Source organism: Scyliorhinus canicula, chromosome 3 (genome assembly GCF_902713615.1).
Source record: "Scyliorhinus canicula chromosome 3, sScyCan1.1, whole genome shotgun sequence".
Classification (NCBI taxonomy): Eukaryota; Metazoa; Chordata; class Chondrichthyes; order Carcharhiniformes; family Scyliorhinidae; genus Scyliorhinus; species Scyliorhinus canicula.
In genome coordinates, this window is record NC_052148.1 from 224,916,513 (window position 1) to 224,929,249 (window position 12,737).

The following is a 12,737-nucleotide window of genomic DNA, read 5'->3' on the forward strand; positions in this document are numbered from 1 at the left end:
CCGGGCTGCCGGCACATTGGAGATCCAGACAGTGGAGAATCCAGCCCATTGCTTTTGATCATTGGGTGAAATCTTTAAAATTTGTCCGCTCTTCTGAAAACATATGTCAAACCATTTTACTAGTGGAATTAAAAAACAGCTTCCCAATTAATATAAGGTCCCATATCAAAGAACAAAGAGCAACAATGGTGAAAGATGCTGCTAACAGTGTAAATGAGCTGACCCACAACAAACTCTGTTGTGCTGATATTGTAGCCATCTAAGATGGCCACCTGCAAAGGACCATGGGAATTATGGCCAACCCAGGACACAGACAGATACACAGCCTATGTGTATCTAAAACACAGGTAACCAGACCTGACCAAAACCCCCGCTTGTTTACATTTTAATGGCCCATTTTCCAAGGACAATAGGTCTCCAATCAAGCAACCAGTACAGCTACAGACTGACCGGCTCCACTCCCCTTACTCAGAAAGCACAACTGCCAAGGTCAATGACCGCTAAGGACCCACCCAGCTACCAAGGCACCCGCCCCTTTATTGGCCGAAATCGAAGAGTGATCAGAGCTCTGTTGAACTATTGGGTCCAAGGCTAAGGACCGCCCCAAAGAGCGCGAAATCCCAGAAGGATAAAAGAGAGCACGGCCATCTGTTCTGTCTCTCTTGGATGTGGCCTGTGCCACCCAATTGCAACAGGAACAGCCAGTTAAGTTCAAGACCAACGATCGCTACCTGATGGATGAGCCCAGCAGAGACAGAGCCACTTTCTTTGAACCAGCCAAGTGAAATCCAGATAAAGGCCTCAGCCATTTGCACAGTGCCGATCACCCTGAAGTTAAGTACAGGTTATTGTAGCTGATAGGTGTAGTTTACATGTTGAGATAACTCTTGTGTCTGTAAATAAACCATCTTTTGAACTAACTAACTGGTTGTGTGGTCATTTGATTGATATAAGGGAAGGCTTGTGGTTCACCAAGATAAATAAATAGAGCAACATTATTGACTACCTCTGACGGCTCTCGATTAGAAGTGACTTTGTCACTCCGAGAGAACCCACAAACTTTGAATCCAATTTCAAGAAAGAGAAAGAACCACAAGTGCAAGTCCCATATCGACCAAATAACCGAATTTCGGAAGTGTGTACTAACCCACATGCGTACCTAACAGGAAGAGTAAGGTAACTTGTTAGAATTGTGTGCAACTATCGAGGGATTGTGAGCCAGAAAATAGCTTAAGCCATACCTGCTGTTCAAATCGCCGCCTTATTCCCCTGTCCCAAATTAAGAGTATTGTAAGAGATAAGAGAAGTAATGGCCACTAAAGCAATGGAAAGATTGATGAATCCACAGGAACCCGAGGTCGCAACGACCAACAGAGCAGAGCAATGCCCCATATGGGAGGAAGAGTTAAGAAAATACTTAACGGGGAAAGGATGGTCGAATTTTTGCACTAATGATGAGTCAGGTCCAGGAACGATAGGACAGACATGGTGAGAGAACCTAAGCGAGGTCCACAAGAAAAATGTAGGGAAAGTCAGAAAGCCGATGGCAATGGTGTCCTGATTGGCACAGTTGGGAGGCACAGAGGAGGTTGTGAAGACGCTCCCTAGGCAGTTAATTGAGAAGGAAGAAAAGAACGAGGGAAACAGTAACAGAAGCGAGAAGATAATTGAGCAACTCCAGGAACAGTTAGCAGCTAAGGATAAGGAAATGGCCGATGTAAAATGCGCACATCAATCTTTTCTCGTTCACCTTAGTAGCTTCCAGACCCAGTATGATAAAGCCTACCAAGATACACAGCGCGCAGTCCTGGTAAAAGAGGAAACAGAACAACAGGTCGCCCAGCTAACTAGCAAATGGATAGATTTAAAAGCAGCTTTGAGAGTGCTCCACAGCTCCACTAAGGAACAGAGGCAGAGTATCCTTGACCATGCTAAATGCCGACAGAAGATAGAAAAGTTTTTCTTTTAATTTGTTTTTATTAAGGCTTTTTTCAAACAGAAATTTTACATAACCAACAACAGTAAAATAGAAGGAAAATATTGAACAAAACTAGGTGGCTGTTATCATTATACAAACATAGAATATACATTAAATGAGCAGTACCCCACCTAAGCACCCCCCCCCCTCGGATTGTTGCTGCTGCTGACGTTTTACCGCTCTCCTAGAAAGTCAAGAAACGGTTGCCCCCGCCGGGAGAACTTCAGCAAGGACCCTCTCAAGGCAAACTTTATTCACTCCAGGCTGAGAAACCCAGCCATGTCACTAACCCAGGTCTCCACAATCGGGGGTTTCGTGTCTCTCCACATTAACAAGATCCGTCTCCGGGCTACCAGGAAGGCAAAGGCCAAAACCTCGGCCTCTTTCACTTCCTGCACTCCCGGATCCTCCGACACCCCAAAGATCGCTATTGTTGGATTTGGCTTCACCCGTGTGTCCAATATCCTGGACATGACCCTCGCAAAGCCCTGCCAGAATTCTTTATGCGCCGGGCATGTCCAGAACATATGGACATGGTTCGTAGGACTCCCTGAACATCTCGCACATCTGTCCTCCACCCCGAAGAACTTACTCATCCTCGCCGTCGTCATGTGTGCCCGATGTACCATCTTAAACTGAGTTAAGCTGAGCCTGAAACATGATGAGGAGGAATTCACCCTGCCCAGGGCATCAGCCCACAGGCCCTCATCCAGCTCCATGCCCAGCTCCTCCTCCTACTTGCCCTTCAGTTCCTCCACTGGGGCTTCCTCCACCTCCTGCAGTTCTTGGTAGATATCTGACACCTTCCCGTCATCTACCCAGACGCCAGACACCACCCTATCCTGTATCGTACGAGGGGGTAGCAACGGAAATGTCCCCAACTGTTTTTTGAGAAAGTCACAGACTTGGAGTTATTTGAAGGCGTTTCCAGGGGGCAGACTGAATTTCTCCTCCAGCGCCTTTAAGCTGGGGTAAGTCCCATCTATGAACAGGTCCCCCATCCTTCTAATGCCTGCCCTGTCCCAGCTTTGAAACCCCCCCATCTATCTTGCCCGGAACAAATCTATGATTGTTCCATATCGGGGTTCAAACTGAGGCCCCCTCCTCCTTCCTGTGCCTTCTCCACTGACCCCAGATCCTCAGTGCCGCTGTCACCACCGGGCTTGTGGTGTATCGTGCCGGCGAGAATGGCAGCGGTGCCGTTACTAGTGCCCCTAGGCTGGTGCCTTTGAATGACGCCGCCTCTAGCCGCCCCCACGCCGACACCTCCTCCATTACCCACTTCCTAATCATGGCCACATTCGCCGCTACAGAAATTCGGAAGCGCCAATCCCCCCCCCCCCCGGACTGTGCTCGAAAAACAGTCTTTTAACTCGCGGGGTCTTGTTGGCCCCCACAAATCCTGTGATAATCCTGTTCACCCGCTTGAAGAAGGATTTAGGGATGAAGATGGGAAGGGACTGGAAAACGAACAGGAATCTGGGGAGGATTTTCACTGTCAGTACCCTTCCCACCAGGGAAAGCGGGAGATTGTCCCACCTTTTAAAGTCTCCCTCCATCTGCTCTACAAACCGAGATAGATTGAGCCTGTGAAGGGCATCCCAGTTCCTAGCCAACTGTATACCGAAGTAACGAAAGCTCCTCTCCACCATCTTGAGCGGGAGCTCTCTCAGTTTCTCCTCCTGACACCTAGCGTGGATTTCAAACAGCTCACTTTTCCCCACGTTCAACTTGTACCCCAAGAAGCTCCCAAAGTCCCTTAGGATCCGCATGACCTCCCCCACCCCCACTAGCGGGTCCGAAATATACAACAGCAGGTTTTCTGCATAAAGCAAAACCCGGTGCTCCCCCCCCCCCCCCCCCCCCCCCTCCCGGACCAGCCCCCTCCAGTTCCTTGAAGTCCTCAGCGCTATGGCCAATGGCTCAATCGCCAGGGCAAATAGTAGCGGGGATAGGGGGCATCCCTGCCTCGTCCCTCGGTGCAGCATGAAATACACCGAACTGCCGGTTCATGGACACACTTGCTACGGGGGCTTGATACAGTAGCTTGACCCACCCTATGAATCCCTCACCAAATCCAGACATACCTAGCGCTTCCCACAGGTACTCCCATTCCACCCGGTCAAAGGCTTTCTCTGCATCCATTGCAGCCACTACTTCTGCGTCCCCTCCTTCTGAGGGCATCATGATAATGTTTAGGAGCATCCTCACATTTGTGTTCAATTGCCTGCCCTTGACGAAGCCTGTCTGATCCTCCTCAATCCCTCCCAGGACACAGTCCTCTATTCTAGTAGCCAAAATTTTAGCCAACAGTTTGGCATCCACATTCAGGAGCGATATCGGCCTGTAGGACCCACATTGAAGCGATTCCTTCTCTCTCTTCAAAATGAGCAAGATCAAAGCCTGCAACATTGTCGGGGAGGAGGGTTCCTCTCTCCTTTGCCTCGTTAAAGGTTCTTAGCAGGAGTGGGCTCAGCAGCTCCGAGAATTTCTTGTAGAATTGTACAGGGTAGCCATCCAGTCCCGGGGCCTTTCCCGACTGCATACTATCCAGGCCCTTAACTATCTCCTCCAACTCAATCGGGGCCCCCAGTCCCTCTACCAGATCCTCGTCCAGCCTTGGGAACCTCAATGGTCCATAAATTGCTTCATCCCTTCCCCTCCCACCGGGGGTTCTGACTCATACAGCTTACAATAAACTCCTTGAAGACTTTGTTGATCTTCTCTGGGCCCGAGACCGTGTTACCTGCCGTATCCCTAACTCCCCCAATTTCCCTGGCCGCCTCTCTCCTGAGAAGTTGGTGTGCCAGCATCCTACTAGCTTTTGCCCCATACTCGTAGACTGCCCCTTTCACCTTCCTCAGCTGCGCCTCCGCCTTCCCTGTGGTCAACAGATCAAACTCCGCCTGCAGTCTCCGGCACTCCTTCAGCAGTCCCTCCTCGGGGTCTCCGCGTACTTCCTGTCAACTCTGAGTATCTTTGGGCAGCACGGTGGCGCAGTGGGTTAGCCCTGCAGCCTCACGCCGCCAAGGTCCCAGGTTCGATTCCGGCTTGGGTCACTGTCTGTGCGGAGTCTGCACATCCTCCCCGTGTGTGCGTGGGTTTTCTCCGGGTACTCCGGTTTCCTCCCACAGTCCAAAGATGTGCAGGTTAGGTGGATTGGCCATGATAAATTGCCCTTAGTGTCCAAAATTGCCCTTAGTGTTGGGTGGGGTTACTGGGTTCTGGGGATAGGGTGGGGTTACTGGGTTATGGGGATAGTGTGGAGTTGTTGACCTTTGGTAGGGTGCTCTTTCCAAGAGCCGGTGCAGACTCGATGGGCTGAATGGCCTCCTTCTGCACTGTAAATTCTATTCTATAATTCTATGTGCAGGCTAGGTGGATTGGCCATGCTAAATTGCCCCTTAATTGGAAAAAACTAATTGGGTACTCTAAATATTTAAAAAAACTCTGAGTATCTCTCCCACTAGCCTCTCCCTCTCCGCCCTCTCCCTCTTCTCTCTACGGGACCTAATAGAAATCAACTCCCCTCTGACAACTTCCTTCATAGCCTCCCAGACCGTAGTCACTGTTACCTCCCCTATATCGTTTGTTGTCACATAGTTTTGGAAGCTCCGCCTTATCCGCCCACAGACCTCTTCATCCACTAGCAGTCCCACGTCCAGTCTCCAGAGAGGGCACTACCCTCCCTCCGCCCCTAGTCGCAGGTCCACCCAGTGCGGGCCATGGTCTGAGACCGCAATGGCCGAATACTCAACCCCCTCCTCCTTCGGGATTAATGTCCTGCTCAACACAAAAAAGTCAATCCGAGAGTACACTTTGTGAACATGGGAGAAAAAGGAGAACTCCTTCGCCCTTGGCCTCGCGAATCTCCATGGGTCCACGCCCCCCCATCTGATCGATGATCTCCCTCAGGACTTTGGCCGTCGCCGGTTTCTTTCCCGACCGGACTTAGTCCGGTCCAATGCCGGATCTAGGACTATGTTGAAGTCCCCCTCCCCCCATGATCAAATTACTTGACTCCAAGTCCGGGATGCGCCAATTCCACGTCATCCCAGTTCGGGGCATAGACATTCACCAGCACCACCCGGGCCCCCTGTAGCTTGCCACTCACCATTATGTACCTGTCCTCCCCTTGTCCGCCACAATACTCCCTGCCTCGAATGCCACCCAGTTGCTAACCTGAATTGCCACCCCCCTGGTCTTCAAGTCCAGCCCCGAATGGAACACCTGGCCCACCCATCCCCTCCTTAACCTCGTTTGGTTTGCGAGTTTTAAGAGCGTCTCCTGTAGCATGGCCACGTCCGCCTTTAACCCCTTTAAGTGCGCGAACACACAGGCCCTCTTGACCGGCCCGTTTAGACCCCTCACATTCCATGTGATCAGCCTGGATAGGGTTTGACTCCCCACATGCCTGCGCTCCCCGCTCACTCAACCCTTCCCGCCGGAGGCCCCCCAACCTGACTCCCCTTCCATACCCGAAAGCTGGCTCCCCTTCAGTCAGCAATGCAGCGCCCCATCCCCCCCCCCAACCCCCCAATCTCAATCCCCCCTGTCAAGCACCCACTTAGCATTGATTTCCCCCCCATTACCTTCCGTAAATCAACTGACCCCGGCCGCTCCCGCCTCTAGCCCCAATCTTACTGTAGTCTCCTCCTTCAAGCCCCCCACCTCCCCTCCCCCACAGGGTAAGAGAGCAAGCGCCATCCACATTCTTCCCATGAAACATGAAACACAACCCGGGCGTTACCCCACCCCTTGAAAAAAAAAAGAAAAGCTGACAGCTTAAATTCTGCCACCAATCTTGCATCAGGCCAACACCCGGTTACACATCCCCCCCCCCCCAGGGCGTTTCACCCATGTGCAGCTGTCCTGTTAGTTCGAGTCCAGCTTTTCATGCTTAATAAATGTCCACGCCTCGTCCGGCGTATCAAAATAGTGGTGCCTGTCCTTGTACGTTACCCAAAGCGTCGCCGGATGTAGCGGACCGAACTTCACCCCTTTGTTCTGGAGGGCCGCCTTAGCCCGGTTGAATCCCGCACGTCTCTTAGCCAGTTCAGCTCCCAATTTCTGGTATATACGAATCTCACCGTTCTCCCACTTACTGCTCCGCTCCTTCTTTGCCCAACGCAAGACCCGCTCCCTGACTGTGAAGCGGTGGAACCTTATCACCATCGCCCTCGGTGGTTCGTTCACTCTCGGCTTCCTCGCGAGGACTCTGTGCGCCCCGTCCAGTTCCAAGGGCCGCGGGAAGGCCTCCGCGCCCATCAGCGTCCCCAGCATCGTGGTCACATACGTGCTCGCGTCCGCCCCCTCTGCATCTTCAGGGAGGCCGAGAATTTGCAGGTTTTGACTCCTAGACCTATATTCGAGGTCATCCAGTCTCTCCTGCCATCTCTTGTGCAGGGCCTCATGTGCCTCCATCCTGACCGCCAGGCCCAAGATCTCATCCTCATTGTCAGATACCTTTCTCTCCATCTCTTTGATTGCCTGCTCCTGTACCTTCTGAGCCTCCACCATCCTTTCCATGGAGGCCTTCATAGGGGCCAGCATCTCTGACTTCAGCTCTGCGAAGCAGCTTCTCAGAAACTCTTGCTGCTCTCTCGACCACTGGGCCCAAACTGCTTCGTCTGCACCGGCCGCCATTTTGACTTCACAGACCCGTTCAGCTCGCTTCCCCGCAATCGCTCTCTTGACGGCCCGACTCCTGGCCCCCTCCATGCAGCAGTGAGGAGAACCTCTCCAGCGTCTCTTGCCATGCCAGGAATCACCGCCGAAGTGCCTCTACCGCTCCGTTGAAGGGCCCAAATGTCCAATCCCAGCAGGAACTGCCGTGTGCGCGACCTAGTCGGACATGGCCGCTCAAAAGATAAAAATGTTACAGTCGCTACTCTCAGTACAGAATGGCTTCAGGTACATTTTCGGGCAAGAAATAGATGAGGAAGATGCTCCCGATTGGCAAGGTTTAAAGGAAAGAGCCCAAAAATACGTAGAGGACATGGGAAATCAAAATAAAACCTCCCACACCCCAAAAAGAAAAGCACCCGCAGCATCGACTGCACAGGCAGCACACACCCCCACTCACAATTCGACCCCCATGAATCTGGTTACCATAGAACCAGGTCATCGGCTCAGGAGGAGCCTGATATCGTTTACACCACCCCACTCTCCATAACCCAATTAAGAGACGCTTGCACGATAATTATTCCATTCCAGTCCACCGCAGATCTACCAAGCTTCTTTGAGGGGGTGTGTCAATAAAATGTCATGTATGGCCTAGATGAGAGGGAGGAAGTAAAGCTAATAGTTATGAGCCTTAGCCAGTCCGTAAGTCCAGCTTTGCCAGAACCCCAAAATGTAGCAGGAGGAACCCTACAGGAAATGAAAACAGCCATATTAGATGCCATCGGGTATAACAAAGGAGATCCAATCGAGGATTTAAATCACTGCAGGCAAAAGAAGGGTGAACACCCGATTGATGTTAAGTATAGGTTATTGTAGCTGATGGGTGCAGTTTAACTTGTAGTAGATATTGTGGGCAAGATTCTCCGCACTCCCGACGGTGCGGAGAATAGCGTGGCTCGTAAAATTTTACGGCCACGCTGTTCCGACGCCCTCCCGCTATTCTCCTCCTCCCCACGCCCAACTCCCGACACGAATCGCTGCCGCCGTTTTTTTACGGCCAGCACCGATTCACAGCTGATAGATGGGCCGAGTTCCCAGCCCTTTACAGCTGTTTTTACGAACGGCAAACACACCTGGTCTGGCCGTTCGTAAAAACGGCCGTAAACACTCGCATTTTATAACCATGGCGTCATCCGCGCATGCGCGGGTTGGAGTCTTCCAATCCGCGCATGCGCGGCTGACGTCATATGAAATTCGTTAAGCACGTGATGCCGGAGCTTACGGCGTCGGGCTGCTAGCCCCGACCGGGGACCAGAATCGGTTCCCGGTCGGGAAGGGGGGGGCTGGGTTTGCCGCCAGCCTTACGATTTCTCCCCATATGGGAGAATCTCGCCCTGTGTTTGCATGTTGAGATAACTGCCGTGTATGTAAACAAACCATCGTTTGAACTAACTAACTGGTTGTGTGGTCATTTGTTTGATATAAGGGAAGACTTGTGGTTCACCGAGATAAATAAATAGACAACAATATGCCTATGGCCTACATCATAGTTGGAATGTGTGTGACCTTCAACCAGCAGGTGGTGGGACAGACACACCATGTGGTTTCTAGACCAGGGTGATATGACCTGTGACTCTGATATAAGGGGAGCCACATCCGGTCTTCTTCAGAAGAAGATTGAGAGGGTAATAAGACATACATGTGAATGGTCAGTGTTGGGTGCAAGTTCCAGAGGAGCAGTTAGCAGACTCCATGAAAACGTGCTCTATAACAGATTGCTATCTTACCACATGAGACTCAATAAAAGATTCTGGTTTGGACAAGTCGAAGTGTTTGGTGAGTTCCTTCGTGAAGTACAAAGGACCAAACACAACATCTGTGATGCAGGAAAACCTTTTCCCAAATAACCTCCAGAAGTCCAGGAAGGACAGAAAATGGGACAATAATGGGAACTGGGATAGTAGTGAAAGGGCAGGAGGGGAAGGAGAATAAAGCTCAAAGGAGAAAGAGACTAGGTTTGAAAAGACAAACTATTCTCTAAGTTTTAAAAGTGGTCAAAAAGGGACTCATCCAACCTATTTCCACTGTGATAAGCCCAGTCATGTGAAGATTGGGATTCCATTCTCCTTTTAATTGTCGCAAGGGTGTGTCATGCCCAGTAAGGATCGACATTCAAGACGTCAGTCAAAGTGAGTTTCTGAAAATTGATTCTAAAAATTGATCAAAATACTTCCCAGGATGGCCTTGGGGTGTCAAGTGACCTTCTGTGACGTCTGGACAGACAAAGGATTTACTCATCTCTGAACAAGTTTCTGGGAAGTAATTAAAATGTCAATGACCTTGGGTGGAATTCCCCTGCCTTGTATTGACATTCAAATTGTGAAAACACATGTGAACTGACACCTCCTACTGACTGGGTATTCACTCATAATCTCTCATCCAAACTTCATTTCTCCAAGTTCCAAGTTTAACGAAAAGAGTTGTGCAGAAATCAATTAACCTTGGGCAGATATGAATAATCCATCCATTTCTTCATTGTGTAGCAATAACTGTGGACTTTTGTAATAAATATAGGAAATGTTAAAATAGATGATATTATATATGCTGTAATATTTTTTTAAAATCCTGGTTTAACAAACACGGAGGTGGTGTGTCTGCAAAATATGCAATTATGATACTGTAAAAGTGAGATAATCATTCTTTCTATCCATGTGTTTGTTTATAAAGAGATGCCGAATGAAACTCTGTTATGGTTGCTGGAGATTCCTTGGAAAGTAGATAATTTGAGATATTGGGCTGGATTCTCCACCTGATGCCGCCAGTAGCGGAGTTTCCGATATGACGGAGAATCCAGCGTCAGGGAGAAAATGGAATTTTGGCTGGGCGCTGATTCATTTCTGATGCTCCAGTCCAATGCTGGCATCGGGATCGAGGTTCGCGCTGCACGCCATATGGACTGGACACCATATTCTCCAGGCCCTCGTGATTCTCCGATCCGCTGGACCGGGAATCACATAGTCGCAAATTGGTGTTGGCCTTGACAACCGTGTATTTGACACAGTGTACCTTGTGGTCGGCCAAGGGGGAAACCTTTTCAGAGAGTTGCCCCCAAAGGCCCACAATGCAAGACCTGTAAAATCCAAGACCCACCAACAGTCCCACTCCCCCCTCCCCCCCTCCCCCCCTAGAAGGGCGACCCCTCTCAGGGTCCTCTCATAAGAGAGACCTCTGTCAGAAAGCCACCCAGAAGAGAGACTGCCGTCTGGAAGATGGAGAGCAGTCCAACGAGAGACAGTGAAAAAAATCACTGCTTTATACTCACCACTTGTCAATTCCTGGAAAGAGAAGACAAGACATCTGCGTTTCAACCACCTCAGATCTTTGGTTTTCCAGCCATTCATTCATTTCTATTTGACATTGATTTTACTAGGCTGTGATTGGTGCCTTCCACATGCCCCCAGCTGTTAGCATTGTTCCATTCATCTCCCTTCACATTTGAGTAACTTTGAAGTGGTCAGCAGTGAAACTAAAGGCAAAGTTTATAAACATGAAGCTTTGATTGGCAGCTCCAGGACTACTTCAGAATTAAGTGCTATTAGTTTCACAGCTGATCACTTCAAAGTCACCCATCCATGATGGGAGATGATTGAAAAGCACTTAACTCTGTTTGAGTCTCTGCAGTGATGGGAGGCTCTCTTTGTTTAGGGAATCTCTGGGGGTATCTTTATTCACAGGGTCTCTGTGGGAAGGTCTCTTTATTTAACGGGTCTCTGTGGGGGTCTCTATTTAAAGATTTTCTGTGGGGTTCCCTTCGGAGCTCTCTATAGGGGGTCATTTTACCTCTTTAATTAGGAAGTCTCTGTGGGGGGGTCTCTGATGGGGGCCTTGGGGGGTCTCTGGTCACCTCCGTACTGGGGAAGATGGGTGAACCTGAACATCCTAGTGGGGGTTGAATTGCGTTGTGTGGAGGGGGGGAGGGGGAGGGGGGGACCGAGCCACGGGATCTCACTCAAAGTGGCAACCCAAGAGTGGGATTCCGTAGGGAATCCCTCATGATCTGGGAATAACTTCCTGATTTGCGCTCCCAGCATGAGTGAAAATCAGGTGCGATTCAGCTCCAGTTGGTGAACATATTCTCGCAAACGGAGCATCCTGACTCTTGTATTTAGACTTGGGTATGCAAGCCATGGAATCTGTATTGGATAAAGATGGTGGGTGGTATTCTCCGCTCCCGATATAAATCGGGATGGCCGACGTGAGATCGGCCGAGGTTCACGACGGCCTCGGGGCCCGCTCCCCGCACCTAATTCACCCCCACCCGGAGGGCTAGGAGCGGGCCCCCGTCGTTCCCGTCTGTGACCTCGTCACGCCGGAAATGACGCGGGAAACGGCGCTTTTCTGACGTCATCCGCGCATGCGCGGGTTTCCAGTTCCAATCCGCGCATGCGCGGATGACATCAGCGCGCAGACGGCACGAACCCGCGCATGCATGGTGCCGTCTTTCTCCACCGCCGCCCGGCAAGACGTGGCGGCTTGATCTTGCCGGGCGGCGGAGGTGAAAGAGTGCGTCCGTTTTGGACACTGGCCCGACGATCGGTGGGCACCGATCGCGGGCCTGTCCCCTCCCGAGCACAGTCGCGGTGCTCCCGTCCAAATCGGGCCCCTAGATGCTCCAAACAGGCATCTGCCACCCGTTTCATGAATGCAGCGACCAGGTGTGGTTGCTGCCGTGGTGAAACAGGCGTGAAGGGCCGGCCGCTCGGCCCATCGGGCTCGGAGTATCGACGTTCGCCGTGAAAAACGGCGAGCGCCGATTTTTCCGAGGCGGGGGGGGAGAATCACTGGGGGGCGCTAGGGGGGCGTAAAAAATGTCAGGAGGCCCTCCCATAATTCTCCCACACCACTTGGGGAGCGGAGAATTCCGCCCGATATAATTAATGGGAGGAGCCAGATATGTATGTGGTTTTGCAGTTTGATATGGGCTTAGCAGTCTGGCAGGAGTTTTTAAGTTGTGCAGCAGTTTTTGCAAAATGCTGCCAAGTTGAGCAGGAGTCTGACAGATACAGAAGGGTTTGCAGGCTGTTGCTGAAAGGGTCTCTCTCTCCAAGCAGTCTTTCCAAGAAAGGTCTACACA